This window comes from Callionymus lyra, chromosome 7, assembly GCF_982586985.1.
Source record: "Callionymus lyra chromosome 7, fCalLyr1.hap1.1, whole genome shotgun sequence".
Lineage (NCBI taxonomy): Eukaryota > Metazoa > Chordata > Actinopteri > Syngnathiformes > Callionymidae > Callionymus > Callionymus lyra.
In genome coordinates this window covers 25,975,304-25,983,571 of record NC_141824.1, presented here as the reverse complement: position 1 = coordinate 25,983,571, position 8,268 = coordinate 25,975,304, and positions in this window count along the sequence as shown.

Below are 8,268 nucleotides of genomic sequence, written 5' to 3'. Positions count from 1 at the left end.
TTGAACTTTTGGACTTTGCTCAAGGACGCCCCCATTTGGTACAGAGTAGAAAAAGGAAAGAATAAAAAGGAATACTTTGAGTTGTTTGCACATTTAAATAACTGAAAGACTTAAATAATGACTGTATTTGGTTGAATTATCACAGTATGTGACCTTCACATACAAGATTGACTTCCTTTTTTAACTAGCATTCATATAATAACACTTTACTTACTTACTTATTTACTTTCATTGAGCTCGGATTGAAACATGACTGCTGTTGCGTGAAGGAGAATGGCTGGTAAACAGTAACACAACTTCATCTGGGGAGTTAAAGTGTTTGTGATTATGCACCACACAAAGCGATGAGACTGAATTACTGAGCAGTAACCACAAAGAGCAATACAATATGGATCCTGCTGACACCAATTACGCAGGGCATAAATTAATTAACCAGCATGAACCTCCAGGGTTTTGTCTTTTTTTGTTTGTTGTTGTACAGCTGTTGAGTCACTGTGTGCGTTTTATCTTTATGACAGCTTTTATTAAGAAAATAGAAATATTTCACTATTGAAAGAGGCACACTAAATATTTTGATTTGTTATGAAAGGAAAGGAAAAATACTGTCTGTTATTTATTAATAAGACATTTTTAATCTTTTTTTCATTTATTTTAATTTAGACAGACATCAAAACAATGTAATATAATTTAACTGAAATAAAACACAACTTCTATATATATATATGAATGCACTAAAAAAATGTATTTGAGATTCGAACAAGCAAATAAAAGCTCTCGGTGTGTGAGCGAGAAAGTGTATCATCTTTTCCAGTGAAGAGATTAAAAACAGCAGGACCTAATGAGAGAAAATTCTTAAGTTTAAGACTTTGATTAGAAATTTATTTTTCATAAATTCAGTGTTAAATTCAATGTGTAAAAAAAATGTGAAAGGATATATATATATATACATATATTAAAGGTGACCCACAGCCCCAAAAACTAATGCACAAATAGCACAAGAGATCCCAAAAAACACATTTTTTGGGGGGGGCCTCGGTGTCACCTTGACCTCAACACAAAGGTTAAATGATCTTTAAGGGGCAAATGTGAAAACCCAGATCTCCTGACATACTGACACATTTAAATGTTAAAGTCTGTAGACTTCCTGGATTGATGACGCGTGGTGACAAACCCTGATCAAACAGATACATACTGATAAGTACAATAGAGGTCCAAGAAGGGGTCCCCACTGTTGTCCGTTCAAGGCTTACTTAAGCTCCACACTTCACCTAATGTTTTTCTCTTAACCACGGAGCTTAAGAAAAAACTCATAATTGTGCAAAGCTATTATGGAGTCGAAAATGTGTTTTGATCCTGAATTGCATGTTGTTTTTTCTCATCGCAGCAGCTCTTTATGAAACCCCCTCGTTCCAATTACGACTTGCTGTACTTGTGTTTGTTTCCACCTGAAGAGCTCCCAAGTGAACATGATAGTCCCAGCAAAGCATGTTGGGTACATATTTGAAGTCTGATGTTTCATGCAGGATTCATCAAATGTTCACAGTTCAGGACCATAAATGCTAATCTGGTCAATTATTCTTGATCAAGTCTTATCATCTCAGATGTTTCCGCACTAATGATAACAGCGTTCAAGGATCCATTATGATGATGAATTGCTCTTTTGTGCGCGAGAGCATTGATTGAACCAGCGACTGGGATAGAGCATTTGAAATGGTGCATTAGAGACACAATGGAAAAGTACTTCCATATGCTCCTTGACGCAAAACTGGAGCAGTGTTTGCAATTCCCATACAGCGCCACTCTGCCTTGTTTTCCTGGATTCCTCTGTCTCACTTCAATAGATGTATTCGCTGCTGTGCTGCACGACGAGGACGGATTTCCCTCCCAACATCTGGAAGCGTGCTTAATGATCATTAAAAAACAAGATGAACTGCTGTGTAAAAATGACAGGGGGAGGGGTGCGTTGTGGTTTAGGTCTCACGCTCCACTCACACACACACTCACACACACACACACTTTTGTGACCTGCCTCACAGCCTCAGATGTGAGACTTCGCCTGAGACCTTTAAAATTTAATTTGGCCTTGTTCTAAATTTATAGACAACACAAACTTTATAGTCCCACACGTGAGAATTTGATGTTTTAAAATAAGCCCAGTTAACTCCACGCCGTGACCTCACTTTTCTGCAGAGTCACTAAAAGGACTGTGTGGTGTTTACCACACCGACACACAGATCCGTCATGATCACAGCACTCACACTCGGGAAAACAACTGCAAATAAAACACAAGTAAAACTAGCACGGAGGAAAGTGTCTATGAACTAAACTTGTGAAAACTAAAAAAGTATATTTTAAAAGATAAAGATAGACTCAGGCAGCAGAACAACAGATTATAGCAATACAATTAACAACACAAAACTCACAATATGCATCAACGTACGCCTCCACGAATAATGGCACCAAGAATACAAAAAAAAAAACACGACAATGCCACACAAATATGAAAAACAAACAGTAGATCATAATTTAAACTTTACAAATGCTCACCTGCAAACAGACACACAAATTACAAATCAATACACATCGACCCATACTTGATACACAAAAACATGCAAATACAAAGTCTCTATATCTTACATTTAGGGTTAATACAACAAACAACACAATGAAGAAGAGACACAAAAACCAAGGCAAACACTGCACTATACCGTTCACTAGGCATAGTGGCCTTATGATACAGCATCGTATCATGGTGCAGTTGATGCTGTTTCATGATACCGTGTCTTAATATTGAAAGGCAACTAGATGGCGCTCTCTTTATAATCTTCATCTCTAATTTAATAAAACCTGGTAGTGATGGGTTGATGGGGCCTCAACTGTATTATGATATATTATGACTCATTTGATTGTGAAATGATGCCAGGATTCATTGAATTATTGGATCAGAGTCAAAGACTATAAAGGTTGGCCTTTCAAAATTAAGACACTTTATTATGATAAATGGGGACAAGCTACTGTCCATCATGGATGAACACTGTCATCAGTGAGCAGAGAAGCAGATGAAGTGCACGAATGCACCTTCCCAGATGCAACACTAATAGACTCCTCGTGCTATTATACTTTTTAACTCTGAGTTTGGGGCCAGGAGCAGAGTGAAGGGATGCTGTTATTCTGTTTGTATCCTTTTAGGTTTGTGTTATTTCCCTTGATTTATAATCTTTATATTTTATACTTATGAAACTTGCTGTACCTTCTATTATCGACTGGTCACGATACCTCATCAACCCATCACAATATTACAGTACACAGCCCAAAATACATCCATGTGCACAATCTTTAGACAAAAAATAAATAAAATGTTGAAAAACACACAAAAATGTAAAAGACACCATAACATACAAGTACACATAAAGCATACAAACACAAAATATATATATATACTGTATATAGAGCCTAAAAGACACATTTAAAAAAACAACTACTAAACAAAAATCACACAACCATACAAAGCTTCTCACACAATTACAAACAAACAAAAAATATTTCAAAAAAGGAACCAAAGAAGTATGAAAGTACGTACGAAAACAAATCCAACGTTAAACCACATCAGTCACTTCTGTCAAAATATCAAGAGGCGAAAAGCTCAATGATGTTAAATATTCCACATTTCCTTCTTCCTCATCTTGAAAGAATCAAAACAACTTTTAACAGATTCGGGCATCAGCTGGAGCGGGCCGCTTAGTGACCATGAATAATGCGGAGGTCAAAGGTACAGGAGGTAAAGGATGTTGTGGCAGAGACTTCCCTCAAATGGAAAAGTCAAAACACACTCTTTCAATTACACGAGTCGCTGGTGAGCAGTTAAGATGTTTTGTTTTCGCTGTGAGATTTATTTTCAATTGCTGTTTATTCTGCCACTGATCGATGATAAGTGCCATATTGATCCACGGTCGGGAGGATTTGGAAGCCAATGCTGCTATGAAAGGATATTTTGCTTCAAGACATTTTAATAGTCTTTAAAGACTTCTTTTTCTGCCATAAGTTCGCCTCACTGCCAAATGTTGCTCTTTAACTTCCTCCTGCAACTTTGAAAAACTTTCTTTTGGTTCTCCATGTGGTAATTTTAGACGTGAATGGTCCTCGACAACTTTGACATCGTCCATCTTTGGTTCCCCTGATGATGTGAGAGGAGCAGCCCTCATGGGAGGAGTCTTGCTCAAGGACATCACACGAAAGCGTCTCCGTGAATAAACAAACCCTTTTAAATCATGAGGTCACAGCCATGATAAAATATGTTTTGGATTAAGACGTTGCTGAAAATCACTGCCACAGACAAACCTCGGATCAAACAAGTCCTCTGTGATTACCAAAGATTGAATGGTGAGACTTCATTGTGCAAAATTCTCTTCTGTCTTTTCTTTGACGTTTATCGTCCCCAATTGTGAGCAGCTGTGCAGGGGCTTTGCCAGCCTCTGTGACCATGTCATGTACTTTTCTGTCTGTTATTTGTAAAACTGATGGACAGGAATTATGGGTGTGTTTGAGTGTGATGGACTCCAAATTGAAAATCCATCAGTTATCATCAGTCAACCAAACAAAACTATAAAATTGTTGATGTAGAACATTCTTTACAGCTAACTGAAAATGTATCCTGAATTATAAGTATTCTTATTTTTCTTGTTTTTCATTTTAAGTAAGTTTTTTCATATCATCGCTACATGTTCCATTTTTTTTTTATTAAAATAAAAAGCAAATAAAATAAATTACAGTTAATTAAAGCTTATTTTGAGAATGTCACAGCATAGTTACTCTTAATCCTTACTCAATTTCTCTTATTCGTAATCTGTAACTGTTTCACCTTGAAACTTACCTGATGATAGAAATCATATGTATGATGGGATAATACTTTGGATTTACAGAAGCTAGTTTGGATATTTCTATGTTAGAAAATAGATTTTGTAGCTATTTGAACAACATGAGAACCGAAAAAGTTAGTAAGTCAGTAAGTAAAGGTTCTTTGTAAAAGGCCCAAAACTCTAATTAAATGTAATTTTGCAGGAAGATGGACACTCAAAAACTTCTTGTTAGTTGTTGTCGGTCATATATCAAGTTAACTTCAATGATGATTAATGGATATCCGAGCGCTTCCTTGAATATTTTTTTTTTTTCTCAAGTTAATTGAAGTTTTAAAATCCCAATCATTTCAACAAATATTAGCTTGTCATTGTTCAACTGTTCAAACATTATGTAATTAATGTGTCCTCCACTTTAAAGATGCTAATATTAGTATTTCTTATGAAAGCTCTTTGATGCGGATAAACGTGAGAAGATTTAAGATACTTACGTAAGTAAGGGTCTCTTATAAACCGGAATCCTTTTATTAATAAGGATTCTTCACGTAAGGAAGATTTAACTTTCAGTGGAAAATGCATTGATTAAACATTCAGTTAAATAGAATTTGCAACTATTCATCATCAAAGATAAATTATATTGATGAAAATGTTTCCTGACACATAAATACACTATGGAGGAGAAGAACCCACTATTTCTTCTTCTGCATTTCAACGATCAGTCGACCCGAACTTTGTGTCTGAACTTCTCCACGTGAGCTTTCCCTCTCATGTACTTGTTACTGATCTTGTACTTTGTACTTATTCCCAATGGAAACCTCAGTGCTCTGACACTTCTATCAGTGCTTCCTGTCTCTATACCGGGGCTGCAGAACACATACTCACACACACTGTCCTGGTCAAACCAATATTTTTATCATGAAACAAGAGTCTAAACCTATTGTGACACAAGAAACACTGGATTTCTTCTACATCTTTCATCAAAGTTCCATACTTCTGTATCAAGAACGCTTTTTGATTAATCTTTTTTTTTCATCCTTAGTTAGTTGAAAAGCTCAAGGGCTGTAATCTGTCAAATCACAGTTTTGATGTTGATACACAGAAACAATGGTATCTGCCAAATCCACAGTTTGTTTGCTTACAGAAGTGATGTCGCTGCCCAAGAGTGTAAATTATCGAGATAAAAAAAGATTTTGGCAAAGTCTCTAGCATCATTGCCATGAAAGACTCTACTTGAAATGGTGCCAGCATGAAAGAGTGACATGTATTAAAACTATTGCAGACAGGGCAACAGTATACAAGCTATGTACATACCCCAAACTAAATTACCTTTTTCTGCATTGAAAAATACATTAGAGCAGTTTTTTTTCCTTTTTATTATTTTCCCATTCATCAGTTTTCATGTCTTCGCATAATAAGGGGCGTGGTTAGGTTGAGTGACAGGTGAGTGCATATTAGTAGTGATGGTCTGATGAAGCTTCATGAAGAAACAACAATGACACTGCTTCATGAAGCTTCATCAGACACACCCAAACTCTCCTTCTGGACCAGAGTTTGGCTAACCAGATGACTTAAATTTCAAGATGGCCACGACCACCGGTTGGTTTCAAAACTGGTCTATGAATGGGCTTTCACGATTTCCTGGAATGGGCTTCGCTCCTCTTCCAGCCTCCTGTAATCTTGTTTATAAGATGAGTACCAATCACAGCAGAGTGGGTCTGGTTATGGTAAACCAGAGATCATCTCCAGACAAACAGACACATAGTAATGAGTACAATAGAGGTCTAAGATCAATTTAAGACAAACTTAAATCAATTGCGCTTTAAACTTATTTTTCGAACTGGTCGTACAATGTGCTGTCTTAAGTATTCAAAAAAACGGAAAATGTTAATCCTTTTTGACTCAACCACAAGCATGTGAAATGTTTAATAAAAACAAAATAAATAAAACACGGTGAACCAGGTTTGGTCCCTCAGTCTTGATTTTAATAACAGTCAACACACATCTAAGCAGTCATAGAGATTAGGGGTTCTCAAACTTTTTTGAACCAAGGACCATTCTGATGTAGCCATTATTTTTGTGGATCTTATGATAGAGGCAAAACAAATTTAAAAAGCATAACTGGTAAAATAAAAAGGTTTAGTGTATAAAACATATCTCGCCATGACTCTGAATCAACAGGAGCCCAGATTTTCCCATTTATAGTTTTACTTTTTTTTGCAACAAAAATGACGGCTTCTTTTTTGAGTCAACAAACCAGAAGCGAATGTCACAAGTTAATGTTGTGTCAAAATAAAATACCCCTCAGATGGTAGTAATCAATACAACTTAAATAATATATATTGAGGATCACTGCAACAAAGCTTCCCTTTCTCTCTTGCTTCCACTCCATCATTAACTTGTCAGTTTGAAGTTGGCTCTTATTATAAAGGTGTCAATCAAAATCCAACACATGTCTTTATCTCTCGATTCTTGAAATAAGATCAAGATAAGACCAAGTATCAAGAGCTTGATCTCCATCAACACGTTTCTACGTGATCTGTTCACATTAACCTTGTGGTTCAATAGAAAGAGAGGTCCAAATCCTTGATTTAAATTCATGAAGGTGGAACTCAATAAGGTGTTCGCCTGGAGAGATGGAGGATAAATAAACTAATCAGAAGGTGAAAATAAGTCTCTTCACGCACACCTGTGTAATAAGTATCACGAGCCCATCTGCATCAGTCATTCAATGGGCTGCTTATCTACTTCAGAAATTTTAGAAGTAGTAGAGGATTATGCGTTTGCAAATCAAAGTTTCTAAGTCATTGTCTGATTGCTTCAAGTGTTTATCGCTCCCATCAGCAGATTAAAAAAAAAGGCTTATGTAAGAATTATTAGAGACGGTAATAAAGTTTACGACAGCTGCGGCCCGAGGGTGTCCGAGTTTAAGCTCAGTAGTTGTGCTAAAAACAAGTGTTGCACTTGAACCTCTGTGAAGCTGTTCTGGCAGAACTTGTGACAATTTCAGACGACGTAGAAATTTGTTTTGACACATTTTAGCCTCAGAAATGCACCAAAGCCGGAATTGTAAACACTCTGGAAAAAATGTGTTCCTGATTCTGGTGTGAAATTCTCTGCGTGGAATGAGCCAATTTGAGTTGTTAACACTTGGGTCTGTTGTTTTTTTTCACTATTCTTTCCTCAAACCATTCAAACTGACTTTTAATGACTTAAAAAGTAGGAAAGCGTGTTTTTATTATTTATCTTCTTTACTCAAGCCAAACTCACTTTTTCTTACACTTCATTTTCAGAATTTAGGGCTACTGTGTGTCCCAGAAGTTTTACAAGCTTGAGTTGGCGGTAGAGAATGTTCCTGTAGGGCCCTTGTGCTCTGGAATAACCTCTCAGCTGGCAAGAGAATGACAAAAAATTGCAT